This window comes from Lactuca sativa, chromosome 2, assembly GCF_002870075.4.
Source record: "Lactuca sativa cultivar Salinas chromosome 2, Lsat_Salinas_v11, whole genome shotgun sequence".
Lineage (NCBI taxonomy): Eukaryota > Viridiplantae > Streptophyta > Magnoliopsida > Asterales > Asteraceae > Lactuca > Lactuca sativa.
The window spans coordinates 33,128,338-33,151,400 of record NC_056624.2 but is presented as its reverse complement, the minus strand read 5'-3'; the positions used below and the strand labels follow the sequence as shown (position 1 = coordinate 33,151,400).

Sequence of the window (23,063 nt, the reverse complement as noted above, 5' to 3'; positions counted from 1 at the left end):
GGAAGCTAGATCAACTGGTAAGGCGCAGGGTTGAAGATCCAGGGGACCCGAGTTCGATTCCTAGCAACCCCCAAAAATTAGTTTTTAGTAAGAAAGCTGCGAATGCGAGGATGCTGAGCCAACCGAGAACTCATGCTGACTGGGAACCCGAGGCGAGGACCGTGAACGTGCGAAGACCATGAACGAGACTATAGGTTGTAAACCCTCGCACCACAAACCAACGAGGACCGGCCGTGAAAGCTTCTTTGGAGGACCGAGAACCCTTCTTCGTATGGCCGAGAACCCTCGCAGATGACGTGAAAAACAACGTTTTTCACCTCTTTTTGTTCCAAAACTCGATCAAAAACACAAAGAACAAACCCCCGCTATTTTGCCAAGAACTATCCAAAAACGAAAAAACCCTTCAACAAAAAGATCAAATACGCTCCAGATATGGCCAAAATGATTGATACAATTCAAGCTCTGATACCAACTATAAAGCCCAAATTTGTTTGACGTATCAATCAGATCCAATTGATGCTACGGAATCCCAATCAGTTGGATGATGCAAGATCAAATGAAGAAGAAGGAGAAGAAGAATAAGATGAATCTTCAATGTACTGATGAACAAGAGTTATGATCCTTACACAAGATTAATACACACACTTGCACCTTCTCTACTTTGTCTCTCTAGAATACCTTGATTTACACACACTTAAGCTCCTCTCTAGCTGTGCACCTCTTATGTCCTCACTTCCTCACGTGCACTCCTCACCCTTACAACTATATATAGTGGACATGGGTCGCAAATGAGTTCACGACCGTGAACACCTTACAGTCGTAAACACAACCACAAACACATATTAAATGACCGAAAACTATTAAATCCTAGAAAAGTAAAGTATAAACCATATTTTTGACCCAACACCACTATGACACAGACATCACCCATCGCAATCGACACCATATCTATCGAAAACTCAACACCGAAAATCTCTAAAACGCATCCCCGATATACATCAGTGGAAAAAACCGTATGCTTATCGGCTATAGAAACCCTCAGTGGTCGACTCTACGCCTCGCGTCTAACACTAATGTGATGACTAAAGCATAAGGACACGAAAGATCGACTCGCACCCGAGTCAAATAATACCAAGGTAGGCACAGAACTCACAAGAAAAGTACCTATATGCAATACAGTATAAGCATAAACAAATATCAAAATGACATGCATAAGAATATACGTACCAGCAACAACATCAGGCGCTACGCAGACCTCCTCGGCCTTCCCCCGCCGGCCATCAGTAACGCATAAACCAGGAGGAGTAGAAGCAATGGCCGATCCCTGAGTGTGCTGAGGACACTCAGCATTCTGGTGGCCAGTCTGGTTGCAATGAAAGCAAACCGAAAATCCCTTGGGTAGTATTTCGCCATATGCCCCTCCGTGCCATATTTGTAGCAAATCCTTTCTCGGCAAGATCCCTCATGGCTCTTGCCATACTTGCCACAAGTGTGGCTCTTCTGGCCTCCTACTCTTGAATCAGCGGGCATAGCCCGCTTTGTTGTCGGTTGCGACTGTACTGGTCTCCTGTCTCTCCCCTGATGCTCTCCCTCCTCTCTAGTATGGATCTCTAACTCAATCTCCCTCCTCCTGGCATTGTTCTGTAACTCAGCCAATGTCCATCGTGATGAGTTCTCCACGAACTCCTGAATATCTCTCCTCAAGATGATCAAATATCGGCTCACACGTGCCTGCTCAATAGACACGTGCTCAGGGCAGAACAACGCACCCTGATGAAACATCCTTGTAATCATTGTTACTGTTTCCGTCTTCTTCTTGAGAGACAGAAACTCCTGGGCCAAACATTCCCACTCCACCTGGGGAACATACTCATCTCTGAACAACTGGGTAAACTTCTCCCAAGTTACTGCAGCATGATCTGCAGGAGTGAAATCAGTCGTCACGAACTTCCACCAGTCCTTTGTTCCCAAGAGAAGCTGGTTCAGTACAAACCGAACTCTCAAGTGCTCCGAGCATGAACATGTATAGAAACACCCCTGAATGTCGGAGATCCATCTCATGGCAGAAATTGGGTCCTCGGTCCCGTCAAACTCTGATGGATTCGTGTTGCTGAACTCCCGAAACAACAACGAGTCACCCCCCTATGGCCTCGCAGTAGCAACCTCTGTGACAGTAGCATATTGCTCATCAAAAGTTTCAATCAGTGTGTTCTTAATAGACCCGAACATCTCTGGTATGGCCTCCCTGATAGTTGTGGCCACCTCCTCAGCAATGATCATGCGGATCTCCTCGTCACTGGTACCACTACCCCGGGGTTGTTGTTGGTAATCACCATAGTGTCTCTGAAACACAAACACGAAAATCATCAGATACTAGCTCAAGTACACCCGTCATTACGCACCCCTACATGCTCCTTAGTATCCTAATGTTCTTACTTAGGTCGCATAAAGATCTGGTACTTTCAGTAGTACGAGCCCAATATACCTTCCACACCAACCTATAGTCTCCCCAAGTCCTCCTCTTAGGATCCTAATTCACAAGTACTCTATCCCTCACAGATATCAAACTACTCTCTCAGTAGATTCCTCAATGCACATCTAGGTATCTCTCCTAGATTAATCCTCCACTCAAAAGCTCTCTCTAAAAGATGTTGGATTAGTGTCTAAGGCTGTAACTATATTTGGTAAGTACTTGACCCGGTTATGCATGGTCCTTTTGGGTTGCCTTCACCATAGCAACTTGACAGGATGATTTATTAAGAGAGAAGAGATATTATTGTTAATATATTATGAGAATAATATATTAAAAGAATAATAATGTTATTTGATTAATATAAATCATATATTAATTGAGAATTAATTTGGTGACTTAAAGAGATTAATTGAATAAAGGGGCATAAACTGTCAAATGTGTGATAGTTGTGTTTTGGGCTATGTATCCTTATAGATGTAAGGGTGGATAGATTTTAGGGTTAGGAGACCATAAAATCGTCCAAGCCTAATATCTAGGAGGATCTTGGATTGCTTAGGGCCTAAGTTATTCAATTAGGGTTAAAGGTGAAACCCTAGTAGCTCATAGTATAAATAGATCCCTAGGGTGAGGGAAATCGGCACTCATGCAAGGCAAGGAACCCTAGAGCCGATTTCTCACCCTCTCTCTCTCTCAAGATCATCCTCTTGCTCGTTGGTGTTTGTAAGCCATTAGAGGAGTGACAATTGTGACTCTAAGCTCCAAGAAGAAGAAGAAGTATCAAGCAAGTAATCCAAGGTATTGTTCTAGATCCGATTTCATATGATTAGACTCAATTGTTTTCAATAAATCTAGAATTGTGAGTCTTGTATACAATGCATGTTCAATTAGAGAAACCTAGATCCAAGCAATTAGGGTTTGCATGTGCACATAGGAAAGTTCTTATGGCTCAAACCCATCAGTGGTATCAGAGCTTTGATTGATTTCTATTGAATTGATGCATTGGTTGATTGTTTGTTGCTTAAAAATTCGATTTTTGTGATTCTGCCTGATGAACTTGGCGAGTTCCACTGTGGACTCGGCGAGTCTATAGTGGGAACTCGGCGAGTTCGAGCGTCAGAAGGAGGTAGTTTCGGGATTTCTTGCTGTTTTACTTGAGGATACATGCCTTAATTGTTTTGAGTCATTAAAATCCGGTTTTAATCAAATATATGAGTATATTCTTGACCAAACAAAAGATAATTACCAATTAGTTGAATAATAATTTCCTTATATGATAATAATTGATTATTTGAATTGAATTGGTGAATTGTCTTGCAAGTAATATTGAATAAGATCAAATTGAGATAATCTAATTAGTTGATTTGAATTATTTCCTATTTGATCCTTATGGTTTTGAAAAGTTTAAAAGTTGTCCTCAAGTTTTGAAATTTAAGTTTTGTGATTAAAAGTATAATTTGAATAATTTAAATTTCAAACCCTAGAATTTTACAAGTTTAAAATTCAACACTATACTAATATATTATTACAAGCTTAATATATATATATATATATATATATATATATATATATATATATATATATATGTATGTATATGATTAAAAATGCTAGTCTTACCGTTAGTAGGCCTCATTCACGAAGCCAGTCTATAAGGTGGGTATAAGGTTGCTGCCTATAAAATGGCGCTTAATGGGTGTACACTCACACCTACCACTTGCTTGACTGGTGGAGGGTTGTTAGCCGAATGGGTAGGATAGGGCAAACCTCCTCTCATTAATAAGTATAATGAATCTATATAAAGTAACTAAACGTGTTTCATAAAATTCCCAATCTTAGTTACTTTAGGAAAAGTGAATTGATGCAATCCCATGAAATTATACTTTGAACCCTTGTTAAGAAGTTAGTGGAGCGTGTGTGGTTAACCGGCACACTAATTGGTTCTAAGCAAAGGTGGCAAAGGGTTATTCTTTGTTTGTCATAGTTCAGTGGAGCGTGTGTGGTTTACCGGCACATCGAATAGGTGATTGTAACAAAGAAGGCACCATGTAGATTTGCATGGTTATTCACACCCGCTTTGTGATCCTCGGTATCCCAGTCACAAACTAGAGGTGCATATCGAGATTTAAACATGTCATTGAAAAGTTCAATGAATCTGAAAGAAAACTAGGAGTTCTCAATACATTTAAAACTCAAGCTTTTGTTTTTCATGGTGAAGAATTAGTGAATCGTCATTCACTTACCTCCAAATTATTTGCATGTTGGATCACGGCATCCCTTTTCTAATGTGTAAATAACGTTGTTGGGTCCTAGCCCTAATTTTTCATTTTGGGTGTTAATTAGGGACTTAATTCTAATCAACTTTGTTCCTTTCTATTTGTAGATGTCTAATGCAAACAACGTTGCTGCTAGCTCATTCACGCTAATGAGCCTTTGTCAAAAAGTGACTTTTGATGGATCGAACTTTAGCGAATGGATAAGATACATTCGCATGATCGCGCGTTACGAGGACAAAGAGTATGTTCTCGATGAGAAGCTCAAGAAGATCAATCCAGAAACTGCTACTCCCGAAGAAATGGCTGTCTTTGAGACACATGAACGTGATGCAACGAAAGTCCATTGCATCATGATAGCCACAATGAACTCCGAATTCCAAAAGTCCTATGAGGACATGTATCCTTATGAGATGCATCTAGACTTGATGGAGAGATATCACCAAAGCGCGAGGCAAGAGCGTTATGAGATCATAACGAATATGATCACTCCTAAAATGGGAAGTGGAGAGTCTCTAACCGTGCACTTGCAAAAGATGCAAAGGTATGTTGATCGTCTTCGCAGGTTGAATGTCAACTTTGGGGAAGATTTGGCTATCGACATTGTTCTTCACTCCTTGCCCTCATGCTACAACCAATTTAGGATGACCTACCACATGAACAAGGAAGAGGTCACCTTAAGAAAACTCCAAGGGCTCCTAAGGACTGTTGAGAGTAACCTCAAGGACAAGTTTGTTGCACCAACTCCCAATCCATCTGTTGCTCCTGTTTTGGCTATTAGGCAGGGAAGGGGCAAGAAGAGGAAGGCTTCTTCGAAGAACCACTGCAAGGGAAAGTCCTAAGATGGTTCCTCTTCTAGTGGGACCAAGGTTGATCCTGCTAAGCCCAACCCAAACCCAAAGGAGGCAGAGTGCCATCATTGCCACAAAATAAGGCATTGGAAGAGAAGCTTCCCGGAATATCTGCAAGCCATCAAGGATGGAAAGATCAAGCCATCTTTCGCATGTATTTACACAATTAAATCTAATGATTCATCTCATGCTATTTCTTGGGTTCTTAATACAGGGTGTGGTTACCACATTTATTCTGATTTGCAGGGACTAGGAAGAAATAGGGATGTGGAGCTTGGAAGAATAAATCTAATGATGGGGAACAAAAGATCGTCGCCTGTTACCAAGATTGGAGTGTATTCTTTAGTGCTTCGTAATGGGTTGAATTTAGATTTAAATAATTGTTGCTACTTTCCAGATATGGCAAGAAACATCATTTCTTTTCATGGTTTATTTAGACAAGGATTTAGATATTCGTTTAATAATGATAATGGTTCGATTTATGCTTATCTGAATGGTGTTTTATATTTTGAAGCAATGCCTTGTAATGGAATTTATGAAACTGTTATGGTTGTAGATAACCTAGGAAATGATGTGTTGTGTATGGATTCTTCCAATAGTAAGGATAGAGTATCCCTGTGGCATTGTCGTCTTGTACATGTCAACAAGAAGCGCATAGCCCAACTCCAAAAGGATGGAGTGTTGGAGTCATTCGACCTTAGGGAAGATGACACGTGCGAATCTTGTTTACTTGGAAAGATGACCAAGTCACCCTTCACTGGCACTTGTGAGAGGGGTGAGGGTTTATTGGATCTCATACACACCGACGTGTGTGGGCCCTTTAGATCCACCACAAAGGATGGGAACCGCTTCTACGTGAGTTTCACCGATGATTATAGTAGATATGGGTATATTTACTTAATCAAGCACAAGTCAGAAACGTTTGAAAATTTCAAAGAGTTCAAACATGAAGTGGATAATCAATTGGGCAGGAAAATCAAGATGCTTCGATCGGATCGAGGAGGAGAGTACCTAAGTCTTGAATTCCACGACCATCTCAAGGAATGCGGAATAGTTTCGAAATTGATGCCACCTAGGACACCGCAGTTGAATGGTGTGGCAGAAAGGCGTAATCGAACCCTGTTAGACATGGTCCGTTCTATGATGAGTCGTGCTTCACTACCTATCTCATTCTGGGGGTATGCCTTAGAGACTGCCGCCCATATCCTTAACCGAGTCCCTACAAAGAAGGTTGCCAAAACACCTCACGAGATGTGGACATGGAAAGCTCCCTCTTTGGCACATATCAAGGTTTGGGGTTGTGAAGTTTTCGTAAGATGAGAAACTCATGACAAGCTCGAACCTCGTAGTGAGCGATGTATTTTCATCGGCTACCCGCAGAAATCCTTTGGATATCTCTTCTATAGATCGAGTGACAATGTTGTCTTCGTTGCGAGGAGAGGGGTTTTCCGAGAGCGAGAACTCATAAGCCAAGGGGACAGTGGGAGGCAAATCGATCTTGAAGAGATTCAAGAATCGAGCGATGAAGGAACCTCTAACGCTGGCGCTTAACCCAAGGAGGAAACTCCGGTTGAACCGATTGACGAGTCCTTACCTCTTAGACGTTCTGAAAGAGTTAGAGTTCAACCCCAGTTTTATGGTTTTCCTATTACTACCGAAGGGGACACGTATATTAGTGATGGTACACTAATAAATCTAGATGAACCTAATAGCTATAAGGAAGCCATGGTAGGCCCAGAGTCTATAAAATGGAAAGAGGCGATGGACAGTGAGATTCAGTCCATATATGACAACCAAGTTTGGAATTTGGTTGACAATGTGCCCGGACGTAAGACGGTTGCAATCAAGCATATACTTAAGTACCTTAGGAGGACCAAGGAATGGTTTTTAGTCCTCGGAGGGACTGATGACTTAAAGGTGCGAGGGTATAGTGACGCAAGCTTCCAGACCGACAGGGACAACTACCGTTTGCAGTCGGGCTGGGTCTTTACCCTTAATGGAGGAATAGTAACTTGTAAAAGTTCCAAACAGGAAACCATAGCTGATTCAACATGCGAATCAGAGTACACTTCAGTGAGCGAAGCGACAACGGAGACGATGTGGTTGAAGAACTTCATTGGTGATCTTGGAGTTGTGCCTACCGTAAAGGAGCCTATGGAAATTTTCTGTGATAATGAAAGAGCGGTTGCCTTGACTAAGGAACCGATGGATCATGGTAGATCCATCTCATGGCAGAAATCGAGTCCTCGGTCCCGTCAAACTCTGGTGGCTTCGTGTTGCTGAACTCCTGAAACAACAACGAGTCACCCCCCCTATGGCCTCACAGAAGCTACGGCTGCAGCAAGAACAACCTCTGTGACAGCAGCATATCGCTCATCGAAAGTTTCAATTAGTGTGGTTTTAATAGATCCGAACATCTCTGGTATGGCCTCCCTGATAGCTGCAACCACCTCCTCAGCAATGATCATGCGGATCTCCTCGTCACTGGTATCACTGCCCCCGGGGTTGTTGTTGGTACCCCTAGTTCCTCCCTACGAAGATCCAGAATCCGCTCTTAGAAAGAACAAAGATAAGGCCGTTGAAGACACTAACCTGTCAAGGAAATCACCTTTCAAAGACCTTAAGTCTGTCTTTGGGAAGAAGAAAAGTAGGAAAACAGGTGAAACCAACAGTCAAAAGAGCAAGGAAAGCAAGTTAGAACATTTTGAAGAAAATCCAATTCCACAAGTAACCGATTACGACTCCGAATCCGAAGACGAAAGTGACTTTGAAGGCGAACCCGCTAACACCATGGCTAACGTTGATCAAGTTCCCATGGGTGAATGGAAGAAAAGGATGTGTGACGATATCGGCCCAGGACTCGTGCAACCCGTGATTCCCACAACTACCACCTTTGAACTTAAAGGCCACATACTTGCTCAACTTAAGGAAATCCCATTCTACGGGAAAGATCACGAAGACGCATACAAGCATCTAGATGAGGTCAATGACATAGCTAACTACTTCAATGTTCCTAATGTGGCTCGCGACACTGTCTTGCTTCGTATGCTACCGATCACATTTAAAGGGGCGAGAAAGATTGGCTAAAATCACTTCCCCCAGGATCCATCACGACTTGGGCTAAGATGCGAGAGGAATTTATTGATCAATTTTGCCCTCCATCAAAGATAGCAAAATTGAAGAAAGCCATAGCAAACTTTGAGCAACAAACTGGAGAGTCACTATACGAGGCGTGGGAGAGATAAAAAGGCTTACTAAGGAACTGCCCACATCATGATCTAAATAGTCAACAAGAAGTATCCATTCTCTATGATGGAGTAAACATTATAACAAGGTAGCTCCTTGACTCACAAGGACCACTCACAAAGAAGCCAACCCCAGTGATAAAGCAACTAATTGAAGAATTCTCTAAGCACTCTAGAGAATATCACAACCCAAAGAATGATGCAACTCGAGGTGTGGTGAACTCAATTACCGATGATATAGCAGCAATGATGGGAAAATAGAGAGCATGTACCAAATAATGACTAAGATGGACCAATCCATCCATGCCATTAGAGTGGGATGTGAAAACTATAGAGGGCCTCACCTTACTAAAGACTGTGATCTTGATGAGAAAGGGAATAAGAAAGCTCAAGTGTGTTATTCAAAAGGTGATAGATATGATGATGATTGGCAAAAACCTAAGAAAGAATGGCTACCATATGATGAATACAAAAAGGCAAAGGAGGAAAAATATAAGCAAAAAGCAAGGGGTTTTTTTATCAAAAAGAGGAGCCTGAGCAAGAAAAGAAATCGGATTTGGAAGACATGCTCACAAGATTTGTAGCTGCATCCGAGAAGAGACATAATGACACAGACACTGCAATAAAAGAGCCACGAAATATGTTAAGGGATCACCAAGGCATGATTAAAGAACACCACACTATGATGATGGATCAACAAACTCTACTAAGGAATCAGCAAGCATCTATTCTAAACATCGAAAAACAACTAGGCCAACTTGCACTACAAATAAACGAGAGACAACCGGGTGGACTTCCTAGCAATACCGAAAATAATCCGAGAGGCGCACATATAAATTTCGTGACAACTAGAAGTGGGAAGATTATTACTCCTCTAAACCCTATCCAGAAAGAAGATCCGAAACTGGTACAAGAGGAGGAGGCAAAAAATCAAAAATCGCTGAAACCCGACTCGACTCGCTGAGTCGAAGACACGGACTCAACGAGTCCCCCACCTGAACAGAAAAAAGAGTCTCCTGTTAAACTCTATCAGCCTCCATTACCGTTTCCAAACCGAGCTAGACAAGATAAGCATGATATTGATTATCAAAAGTTCTTGGAACACATCAAAGCCCTTCAAATTAATATGCACTTCATCGAGGCGGTTGCACAAATGCCCAAGTATGACAAATTTTTAAAGGAGCTTCTTACAAATAGAAAGAAGATGGAAGAAGTGAAGGAAGTAGTTCTCAATGAAAATTGTTCAACTGCCATGTTGAACAAATTGCCTAAGAATAAAGTTGACCCGGGTAGTTTGACCTTGCCTTGTCAATTCGGAAATTTAGCAACTATACATGCATTGGCTGATTCAGGGGCAAGTGTAAATCTCATGCCATATTCATTCTTTAAGAAACTAGACCTTCCGCAACCAAGGCCAATTCGAATGGCAAATCACTTAGCTAATAAAATGGTGACATTTCCAATGGGGATATGCGAGGACCTATTGGTGAAAGTTGATAAATTTGTGTTCCCCGCGCACTTCATAATTCTAGACATGGAAGCGGATCCTCATGTCCAGATCATACTTGGAAGACCTTTCCTCAATATTGTGAGTGCTATAGTAGACATGCGAATTCTAAACTTACCCTTCGGTTGGGGGACGAATCAATTACATTTGGAGTTGATCAAGCCATGAAGCATGCAAGGTTTAGTGATGACACAACATTTTCAGTTGATATGTTGGATGAATTAATGGAAGAATGGAAAGAAGACAAGCCAAACAATTTTACCACTGCCTTCGAAGATGATTTTGATGCTAAAAGGGACATAAGGGAATTAGAGAGGTTGCATGAAGAAGCTGAATACAATGAAATAATTGATGGGTTTTACACAAAATAACATCCTATGTGTTCATGCAAACCCTAAATCTTTTGTCTAGGTTTCTCTATTGTACATGCAATTCATCCAAGAATTACAAACCCTAGATCTACCATACATGATTCGAAATTGACATAAGAAAATAGATCTAGATGATTACCTCTTGAACAATAGCTTGAATCTTCTTGTCTTGGAGCTTAGAGTCACAAATGTCACTCCTCTAATGGCTTACAAACACCACACAAGCAAGAGGATGATAATGGAGAGAGGGGAGAGGCACAATTTCGGCTATGATCTCTCTAGGGTATCAAGTGGCCGAAAATTGCAAGCCTTAGGGTCCTATTTATACTTATGTTGTTAGGGTTTCAGTCTAAACCCTAATGGACAGCTTAGGCCTTAAGCAATCCAAGGAAACTTCGGGAATAAGGCCCTTATGGCCGAAATTATTGATGGACACATCCTAATTAAAGAGGCTCCTCAGCCCAATACTCAACTATCACACATTTGACAGTTTAAGTCCCTGATATTAAATTAATGTCTTTAGCCACAGAATTAATTTCTTAATTAATTCTTGTCTAATATTAATTTAATTATATGAATTATCCTTTAATATATTATTCATATAATATATTAATAAACCATATTAACCTCTCTATTCATAAATCACCCTATCAAGTTGCTTTGGTGAAGGCAACCCAAAAGGACCATGCACAACCGAGTCAAGTACTTATCGAATGTAGTTATGGGCTTAGACACTAATCCAACAATAATTAGAAGTGCAAAAAATTCGACTCGCCGAGTAACATCCACCGACTTGACGAGTCTGCCCGAGAAATCGTGATCATACGAGGATTTTGGCATGGACTCGACAAGTCACCTCCTTGGACTCGACGTGTTCAGTGTACAAAATACAAAATCAAACCTTAAAACTTTACCTGATCATTTGGAGTATGCATTTCTTAAAGAAGGTGATCAAAAACCTGTTATTATAGCTTTTGACCTCTCCAAATCTGAAAAAGAAGAGTTAGTTCATGTCTTAAAGAAGAGAAAGAGTGCCATTGCATGGAATATCACCAATATCAAGGGGATAAGCCCTTCTTATTGCTCTCACAAGATCAACCTGGAAGAAGGAGCAAAGCCGGTAGTGCAACATCAAAGGCGGTTGAACCCGAACATGCAAGAAGTGGTCAACAAGGAGGTGGTCAAGCTTTTGGATGCGGGGATCATTTATTCTATTTCCGATAGTCCATGGGTTAGTCCCGTTCAAGTGGTACCTAAGAAAGGCAAGACGACGGTAGTGACAAACGAGAAGAACGAGCTCATTCTAACTCGAACGGTAACTGGTTGGCGAGTGTGCATCAATTATTGAAAGCTAAACGATGCCACTCGTAAAGACCATTTTCCTTACCTTTTATTGATCAAATGCTTGAAAGATTATCTAGACATAGTTATTATTGTTTCTTACATGGATTTTTGGGTTACATCCAAATACCCATAGACCCAATTGACCAAGAAAAGACTACTTTCACTTGCCCGAGTGGGACTTTTGCCTAACACTGCATGCCTTTTGGGTTATGCAATGCGCCCGCGACCTTTCAAAGATGCATGACAGAAATATTCCACGACATGGTGGAAAATTTTATGGAAGTATTTATGGACGATTTTTCTGTTTTTCGACCTTCCTTTCATGATTGTCTTGCTAACCTTGACTTGATGCTTGCTAGGTGCGAAAATACCGATTTAGTTCTAAATTGGGAAAAATGTCACTTTATGGTAAAAGAGGGCATAGTATTAGGTCACAAGGTATCCAAGGCGGGGATTGAGGAGGATCGGGCAAACATTGATACAATTGCTAAGTTACCTCCACCAATTAATGTGAAGGGCATTAGGAGTTTTTTAGGTAACGCAGGTTTTTACCGCCGTTTTATAAAAGATTTTTCTAAAATAACTAGACCTCTAACTCAATTACTTTTAAAAGATGCACCTTTTAATTTTTCTAAAGAATTTCTAGCAGCTTTTGAAATTTTGAAAGATAAATTAACTAATGCCTCGATCATTATTGCCCCGAATTGGAACTTGCATTTTGAAATAATGTGTGACGCAAGCGACTTTGCATTAGGAGTTGTACTTGGCCAAAGGGTTGATAAGCGCTTTCGACCCATTTATTATGTAAGCAAGACTTTAAATCTGGCCCAAGAAAACTACACCAGAACCAAAAAAGAATTACTAGCCATGGTGTATGCTTTTGACAAATTCCGCCCTTATCTTATTGTATCTAAAACCATTGTTTTCACTGACCACTTTGTTACTAAGTACTTGTTTGCCAAGCAGGATGCGAAGCCAAGATTAATCCGATGGGTGCTTTTATTACAAGAGTTTGACATAGAGATCAAGGATAAAAAGGGGATGGAGAATGTGATGGGTTTTATACATAAGAAACATTCCTATGTGCTCATACAAACCCTAATGCTTGGATCTAGGTTTCTCTATTGAACATGCTTTGATGCCAAGACTTACAAACCCTAATCTAGCATAAAAATAACAAAAACTAACATATAGAATCAGATCTAGATGTTTACCTTTTCAAATGTTGGCTTAGATCTTCTTCTCTTCTTCTTTTGAGCTTAGAGTCGCAAATGCAACTCCTCTAATGGTTCACAAACCCCACAAGCAAGAAGGCAATATGAGAGAGGGTGAGAGAGGCTAGAAATCGGCCTAGGGTTCTCTTAGAATCAAGTGGTAGCCGAATTCAATGCCCTAGGGGTCATATTTATACTTACAGGCTACTAGGGTTTCAGTCTAAACCCTAATGGACAGCTTAGCCACCAAGCAGCCCAAGGAACCTTCTGGAATAAGGCCTTGGATGAAAATATGATGGATACCCATCATAATTTCGTCCCCCCTTAAGCCCATTAGGTTTCCTTAACCCAAAACTCAACTATCATACTTTTGACAGTTTATACCCCTTTATTCAATTAATCTCTTTTGGTCACCAAATTAATTCCTAATTAATTTATGACCAATACTAATTAAATAAATATGATTGCTCCTTTAATATATTATTCTTATAATATATTAATAAATCATAATACTCTCTCTTTCTCCTTAAATTACCTTGTCAAGCTGCTTTGCAGAAGGCAACCCAAAAGGACCATGCACAACCGGGTCAAGTACATACCAAATATAGTTATAGGCTTAGACACTATTCCAACAGTCTCCCACTTGGATAAGTCTAGTAACTATATCTCACATACGACTTCAGAATCTGATTAGCAATCGTAGCTCTTATACTTTACTGTCAACTCTGATCAACTTGTCCTTCAGATAAGGGATCTTATAATCCTCCGTTCTAGATGCCATGCTGACAATGCTTATTGTCCAGCATTTGTTTCTTGATCTCTGATTTGTTCGACCTAGAATTTAGTTGAACACATCAACTTCATCCTGACCGGGCCCGGCACATAAGTCAAACCAAATCATCAAGTGGCCAATATATCACTTTTATTCACATAGAATAAAAAGAATAGATCAACTTCGACTCATATGTAAAAGTCACGCAGAAGCGGCAAGCATTCCTTGTGGTGGATCTAAAGAACCCACACACATCAGTGTGTATGAGATCCAATAAACCCTCACCCCTTTCGCAAGTGCCACTAAAGGGTGACTTGGTCATCTTCCCAAGTAAACAAGATTCACACGTCTCATCGTCCCTAAGGTCGAATGACTCCAACACTCCATCCTTTTGGAGTTGGGCTATGCGTTTCTTGTTGACATGGCCAAGGCGACAATGCCACAAGCATGATTTGTCTAGACTAGTAGACGAATCAATATTCAAAACATTATTTCCTAAATTATCAACAATCATCACAGATTCATAAATCCCATTACAAGGTAATGCATTGAAATAAAAGACACCATTCAAATAAACGTTAATAGAACCATTACTATTATCAAAAGAATATCTGAAACCTTGTCTAAACAACCCATGAAAAGAAATAATGTTTCTTGCCATATCTGGCGAATAACAGCAATTATCTAAATCTATCCCTAATCCATTACTCAACACTAAAGAATAAACAACGACTTTGGTCACAGGCGACGATCTTCTGTTTCCCAAAAATCAGGTTCATCTTCCCATGCTCCACCTCCCTACTTCTTTCTTGGCCCTGCATATCTAAACAAATGTGGTAACCACATCCTGTATCAAGAACCCATGAAGTAGCAAATCATGAGTTATTAGATTTAATAGAATACATACATGCAAAGGTGGGCTTGATCTTCCCATCTCTTATGTCCTGCAGATATTTTGGGCAGCTTCGCTTCCAGTGGCCCTTTTAGTGGCAATAGAAGCACTCTGCTTCTTTAGGATCGGAAGAGGGTTTAACGGGGCCTGCTTTGGTCCCACTTGAGGACAAACCATCACGGGGTTTCCCCTTATGGTGGCTCTTACATGGAGCCTTCCTCTTTTTACCCTTTCCTTGACCTATCGCCATCACAGGAGCCGCCACAGCAGGGGACGGTGCAACGGATTTGTCTTTGAGGTTGCTCTCAGCAGTCCTCAAGAGTCCTTGGAGCTTGCTCAAGGAGAACTCCTCTTTGTTCATATGGTAGGTCATCCTAAACTGATTGTAGCAGGAGGGCAATGAATGGAGGATTATGTCGATAGCCAAATCCTCATCAAACTTAACATTATGTTTGAGAAGACGATTAACATACCTCTGCATTTTCTATAAATGAGAGGTTAGGGATTCTCCACTCCCCATCTTAGCGGTGATCATGTTAGTAATGATCTCATAGCGCTCTTGCCTCGCGCTCTGGTGATACCTGTCCAGCAAATCCTGATGCATTTCATATGGATACATGTCCTCATAGGACTTTTGGAGTTCGAGGTTCATGGTGGCCAGCATGATGCAGTGAACTTTCGTGGCATCACGCTCGTGGGCCTCAAAGGCGGCCAATTCCTCAGGAGTAGCAACATCCGGGATGATCTTCTCAAGCTTTTCATCGAGGACATATTCTTTGTCCTCGTAGCGTGTGATCATGCGGATATACCTCATCCACTTGTTGAAGTTTGAACCATCAAATGTCACTTTCTGACACAAGTTCATCAACGAGAATGACCCAAAAGCGTTGTTGTTATTGTTGTTTGCAGACATCTGAAAAGAAAAAGGAACAAAGTTTGATTAGAAATGAATCCCTAATTAAACACCCAAATGAGAAATTAGGGCTAGGATCCAACAACATTATTTACAACTTAGAAAGGGATGTCGTACTCTAAAAGTAAATAATTTGAAGGTAAGTGAATGACGATTCACTAATTCTCACCATGAAAAATGAAAAGGCAATTTAGGTTTTAAATGTATTGAAAACTCCTAGATCTTTGAGATTCATTGAACTTTTTCAATGGCATGTTTAAATCTCGATATGCATTTCAAATTTGCGACTGGGATACTGAGGATCGCAAAACAAATTTGTGAATAACCATGCAAATCAACATGGTGCACTCAATGTCTCTATTACCTAATCAATGTGTCGGTAAACCACACACGCTCCATTGATCTATGACAAACATCGAGTCACCTTTCGCTAACAATGGCATCCCCAAATTGATGTGTCGGTTAACCACACGCGCTCCATCAACGCTTGACAAGGGTACGAAGGGTAATTCCATGGATCAGCATCATTTTCACATTTTACTTTATATTTAACATTATACTTTTAATGAGGAGAGGGTTGCCCTATCCTACCCGTTCGGCTAACGACCCTCCACCAGTCAAGCAAGCGGTAGGTGTGAGTGTACACCCATTAAGCGCCATTTTATAGGCAGAAACTTTATACCCACCTTATAGACCGGCTTCGTGAATGAGGCCTACTAACGGTAAGACTAGCATTTAAGTTATACATATATATTAATTAAGCTTGTAATTATATATAATAGTATAGGGTTGAATTTTAAACTTGTGAAATTCTAAGGGTTTGAAATTTAAATTATTCAAAATTAAACTTTTAATTACAAAATTCAAATTTCAAAACTTTAGGGCAAGTTTTGAACTTTTCAAAACATAAGGGATCAAATAACAAATAATTCAAATCAGCCAATTAAATTCATAACTATCTATATTTGACCTAATCTTATTTTAGTCACTAGATAATTACCAAATAATTTAGAATAATCCATATTTATCATATAAACAACCAATATTCAAAATATTTGAAATTATCTATTATTTTGGCAAGGATAATCATTAATTTAAGATAAAAATCGGATTTTAACTTAAAAAAATGAATTAGGCATTAAATCCAAGTCAAAACAGCAGCTAAATCCCGAAATACCCTCTGTCTGACGCTCGAAGTCGCCGAGTCAGCTCTGAACTCACCGAGTAGGGGCCAACTCGCCGAGTCCAGATACTGACTCGCCGAGTTGAGTCGGACAGAGGCCAAAAACTCGATTTTTAGCAAACAAAACAGTTGTGACATAAGAACATGGTTTGGCATGCGCAATTAAAGCTTGCACAATTGAACATGGTGATTTGGGTGTTTAAGAGATATATTGAATGTATATGGTGTTACACAAAAAGGATCTAGATCTAGACTACATAAATAACACACACTTACACACTCACTTTTACATCTCTCAAGCACACCTCTACAAGTGGACAAACCCACCTTATATAGATTTGTTTACATGTCTCTCTCTCACTCTCTATCTCTCATGAGTCAAAAGGCAAATACTCCACATGCAAGTGGGTCTACACAAGTCAAACATTTACAAAGTCATGAATGAATAACATTGCACCCCAACATTCTCCCCCTCAAAGTTAGGAATGAATCACCCACTTCAAATCTTCCAAAATCAAGCACTACACGATTCGAGCCTCAAAGGCGACACATGTCGACACGAACTTCAATCTTCAATTCTTCCATGATTCTTCAATTTGGGCTCTAGGATGTGAGACAATACAATCCGAGCAGCAACGAATGATCAAGAGTATTCCAAACTCCAAGTAATCACCCTAAAGTTGCGCATAAAAGCACACCCCAAAAATATTAAATAAACCAAACCCATTTCGAATACATCACTTCCGAACTTCCAATTGCATCATCTCGTAGCTTCAAAACTTCAAGATCACTTCGGTCTTCAAATCCGCGTAATATGAAAAATTCAAGTTCGAATTTCGATATAAAACTTATCCCCCTTTTTATAATCAAAATTTGATTATAAAACTCCAAGGAAAAAGAACGTGCTTTATTCGGAATTTTTCATGTTAAAACTCCCCCTTAACATGTGGCATAAACTTTGTGCTTCAACCCGGAAAATCCAAAAAATATTGAATTTTTAGCTTCGTTCACGAATTGCCTTTGACAAAATTTCTCAAAAATGGGTAGAAATTGTCAATTTCAAAATTCTGCAGTGACCCGTTGCGCCAAAAACAGTCAAATATGCAAAACACACTCCTATTTGTGAAACTGGGTAGAATGTGTAAATTCGCACAAACTGCATGGACCGGATTTGAAAATATTCCAATTTCTCAAAAATTTTACCCCAAATGCGAAACTGGGTAAAATTTGCCATTTTGTGAAGAGTGCAGGGATGCGAAATGAAAATTCTGCATTTTGTCATTTTATAACCCCATTTTGCGAAGTTCGACCATTTGAATTATTTTATGAAAAGATCAGGGGCCAAATGCGAAACTCTTAGCTTTCTTCCCCAATTCGCATTCTACTGTAAAAGACTTCACATTTTCATTCAATTTCTTCGCATCTTGTATCCATCTAAACAAATGTGAACTGTTAATCACCTTCGCATTTTAATCCAATTAATCAAATGCGAAATTAACTGAGAAACCCAGATGCGAACCCATCTTTGAGTCACTCATATGCGAACTTAGTTTTGATTCACACAAATGTGAATATCACCATTACATACAAAATGCGAATGAATCATCTGGTCTGACTTCCAAATTGCGAACCAAAATCAATATGCGAAACCAAGTGAACAACATAATCGATCCACAGATGCGAATTATTGGTCATCAATCGTTCAAACCTTCAACTTCATAACCAAGATCGATATCCGAACCCAAATTTAATATGCGAACCCAAAATTGATATCAAACCCAAAATACAGTCTTCGTTAATCAACATCACCCATTTCAATTCTTCGTTCATCAAACATGCGAAAATTGACACCAAACATTCGAACAATACACTTTTCATTCAAGAAATCAATTTTGAAATCATCGTTACAGGTTCAAAACTCAAGAACAGAAGAAATACCCTTCGTTCATTCAAAATCCAAACCCAAATTAAGTGATTCTTCCAAAATTCTTCAATCAAGCCTTCAACATTCAATCGAAATCAATTAAACATCAAGAACAAGAGCATCGACCATAATGATATCGATCGATTCCAATAAATCATTCCGTTTTCCAGTTCTTCCCAAAAAAAATCGATCGGCTCTAAGAATCACAAACATATAAAATCAACTTCAATTTCAAGATGTACACATTGAATCGATCATATCCAGATCATCTATTAACTAGTTTTGAAATCAATTAGCCCAAACATCAAAAGATCAACAAACCAGTGATCAACAAATCGTCAAAATTAAAATCAAAATCAATCATCGATTTAATTCCCCGTACCAAGAAACAAATGCGACTCATAAATCGATTTTGAGTTGAGTGAAGAACAGAAAGATTCAGAAGAAAAAATTCATGAATTCTTCAAGAAACATCGATAGTCAACTCCCTATTTGACATTGAATACGAATTCAACACCATAAAACTTGATTTCACTTTATCATTAATTTTTAGAAACAACAAAGTGAAATCGGAACTGAAGATTAAGAAGATGATGATCGATTATTCAACTCAGTAAAATGAGCGACCATGAACCAGGAACAAGAATTTGAGGTCAAACAGTAACTGATTAATGGACTCAAGGTTAAATCAAAACAAAATTATATGTTTGATTTTGGGCTTATGATTCCAATCTGATGAACAGTAAGAGATATCGTATTTTAAAGTAACTTTGGGCTTCATGAACAGTAAGATTCATTTTGATTTTGGTTGGCTTGATCTAATCAAAAAAATTTATTGGATCACACAACAGGGTTTTTCAACAAAAAAATGATCCAATGAATGAAAACGATCAAAAATTTAAAACGCAACGCACGATTTAATGATTACGAGAGATCATAGAGAGATACTCACCAAAATTGTTCAAATTGCGACAAAAATTTGTCAAACCGAGAATCGTTCTTCAATAATCACCTTGACCTTGAAGACCCGCTCTGATACCAATTGTTGTGACATATGGACATGGTTTGGCATGCGGAATTAAAGCTTGCACAATTGAACATGGTGATTTGGGTGTTTAAGAGATATATTGAATGTATATGGTGTTACACAAAAAGGATCTAGATCTAGACTACATAAATAACACACACTTACAAACTCACTTTTACATCTCTCAAGCACACCTCTACAAGTGGACAAACCCACCTTATATAAAGGTGTTTACATGTCTCTCTCTCTCACTCTCTATCTCTCATGAGTCAAAAGGCAAATACTCCACTTGCAAGTGGGTCTACACAAGTCAAACATTTACAATGTCATGAGTGAATAACTTTGCACCCCAACAAAAACAGTTAAGCATCACATACAACTGAAACCAATCAAGCCTCTGATACCTCTGATGGGTTTTATACATAAGAGACATTCCTATGTGCTCATACAGACCCTAATGCTTGGATCTAGGTTTCTTTATTGAACATGCTTTGATTCCAAGACTTACAAACCCTAATCTAGCATACAAATAACAAAAACTAACATATAGAATCAGATCTAGATGTTTACCTTTTCAAATATTGGCTTAGATCTTCTTCTCTTCTTCTTTTGAGCTTAGAGTCACAAATGCAACTCCTCTAATGGTTCACAAACCCCACAAGCAAGAAGGCAATATGAGAGAGGGTGAGAGAGGCTAGAAATCGGCCTAGTGTTCTCTTAGAATCAAGTGGTAGCCGAATTCAATTCCCTAGGGGTCATATTTATACTTACATGCTACTAGGGTTTCAGTCTAAACCCTAACGGACAGCTTATCCACCAAGCAGCCCAAGGAACTTTCTGGAATAAGGCCTTGGACGAAAATATGATGGATACACATCATAATTTCGTTCCCCCTTAAGCCCATTAGGTTTCCTTAACCCAAAACTCAACTATCATACTTTTGACAGTTTATACCCCTTTATTCAATTAATCTCTTTTGGTCACCAAATTAATTCCTAATTAATTTATGACCAATACTAATTAAATAAATATGATTTCTCCTTTAATATATTATTCTTATAATATATTAATAAGTCATAATACTCTCTCTTTCTCCTTAAATTACCTTGTCAAGTTGCTTTGGAGAAGGCAACTCAAAAGGACTATGCACAACCAGGTCAAGTACATACCAAATATAGTTACAGGCTTAGACACTATTCCAAGAGAATGTAGCTGCTGGCCATCTATCTAGACTAGAAAATCCAGAAAGGGAAGAGATAGATAATATGGGTATTGAATATGACTTCCTGGAAGAATACTTGATGGTGATTGTGGATGAAGAACCATGGTATGCAGACGTTGCAAATTACTTGGCTGGCAATTACCTTTCAAAAGGCCTTACACATCAATAAAAGAAGAAGCTCTTTTCCAAAATTAAATATTATTTTTGGTATGAGCCTTATCTTTTTAGTAGTTGTGCGGATGGAATCATAAGCAGATGTGTTTTGGCAAGGAAAGTTAGAGCATTGCCACAATGGACCCGCAGGAGGACATCATGGGGTACAATACACTACTAAAAAAGTGTTTGATTCTGGTTTTTGTTGGACTACTATTTTCAATGATGTTGCTACATACGTAAGGGAATGTGATGATTGCCAAAGAACAGGTAATATATCGGCAAGGAATGAAATGCCCCAAATGAATATTCAAGTTTGTGAAATCTTTGATGTGTGGGGTATAGATTTCATGGGAGCATTTCCTTCATCCAAAGGTAACAAATACATACTAGTGGTGGTGGATTATGTGTCAAAGTGGGCGGAGGCACAAGCATTACCAACTAATGATGCAAGAGTCGTGGTTAAATTTTTAAGGAAATTATTCTCAAGATTTGGAGTGCCTAAGGCATTTATTAGTGATAGGGGAACCCACTTTGCTAATGATCAACTAGCAAAAGTGTTGCAAAAATACGGGGTACGCCATAGATTGTCAACACCTTACCATCCACAATCAAATCGGCAAACCGAAATTACAAATAGGGCACTAAAAAGAATATTGGAGAAATCAGTAGGGGACAATAGAAAAGATTGGGCGGAAAAATTGGATGATGCACTTTGGGCATTTAGGACCGCATTCAAAACACCCATTGGAACCACACTTTATTGACTAGTGTATGGTAAAAATTGTCATTTACCCGTGGATCTTGAACACAAAGCCTATTGGGCTTTGAAAACATGCAATTTTGAGCCACATGAGTTGCGCGTAAATCAACTTTTGCAAATGAATGCGTTGGTAGAATTGAGGAATAAGTCTTATACTAACTCATTAATTTATAAGGACAGGACCAAAAGATGGCATGATGCAACGTTGAAGGGTAATAAAGAATTTGAGGAAGGACGAAAAGTGCTATTATACAATTCAAGGCTTAAGCTCTTTCCGGGAAAATTACGCACTCGTTGGACCAGACCTTTTTCAGTAAAGCATCTCTATCCTTATGGAGTGGTTGAGTTATGAAGTAAAGACGGGTCAAGTTTTAAAGTCAATGGGCATTGGGTTAAGAGACACGAAGAAGGAATGCCACAAGACGAAAGGCTTGAAGAAGGGCTGAACATAGAGGAAACCGTTGAAACGTAGAGCGAGAAGGAGTCCGACTAAAGACTCCTCAAAAAGAAGTGCTTAACGGGAGGCAGCCCATTAATAGAGTTTGCTTTCTTTTACCTTTCTTTTTAGTTTTATTTTGCGTTTTTTTTGTGTCGTTTCTTAGGATTTGTCTATATAAATCTTCTTGATTCTCTAAAATGATTGCTTGAGGACAAGCAAAGTCTGAGTGTGGGGTGTGGTGAATCTATTTTTAAGAGAGCATGTAAAATGATGAATTTTTTTCAAAAAGAACAAATGACTCGGCGAGTCTAATCATGACTCGGTGAGTCCATTTGGAACCAGGAAGTTTTAATCGCGACCTGACTCCCCGAGTCGGTATACTGACTCGACGAGTCGATTTAATTTACTGAAAAATATAATTTTACAATTCTGTAAAATTAGGGTTTTAACCCTAGTTGGAAAACACTTTCATTCTACACAGCCGACACACCCACTCGACGTGC

The 23,063-nt window shown here is 39.4% G+C and overlaps 1 non-coding gene across 1 annotated transcript; it reads right to left on the bottom strand.

Moving 5' to 3' along the window:
* Window positions 1–8,764: 8,764 nt before the first annotated feature.
* LOC111882674 (small nucleolar RNA R71) lies at window positions 8,765–8,871 on the bottom strand. The gene has a single exon (XR_002847214.1). It is a non-coding gene; the product is annotated as a small nucleolar RNA R71 (small nucleolar RNA).
* Window positions 8,872–23,063: the final 14,192 nt, after the last annotated feature.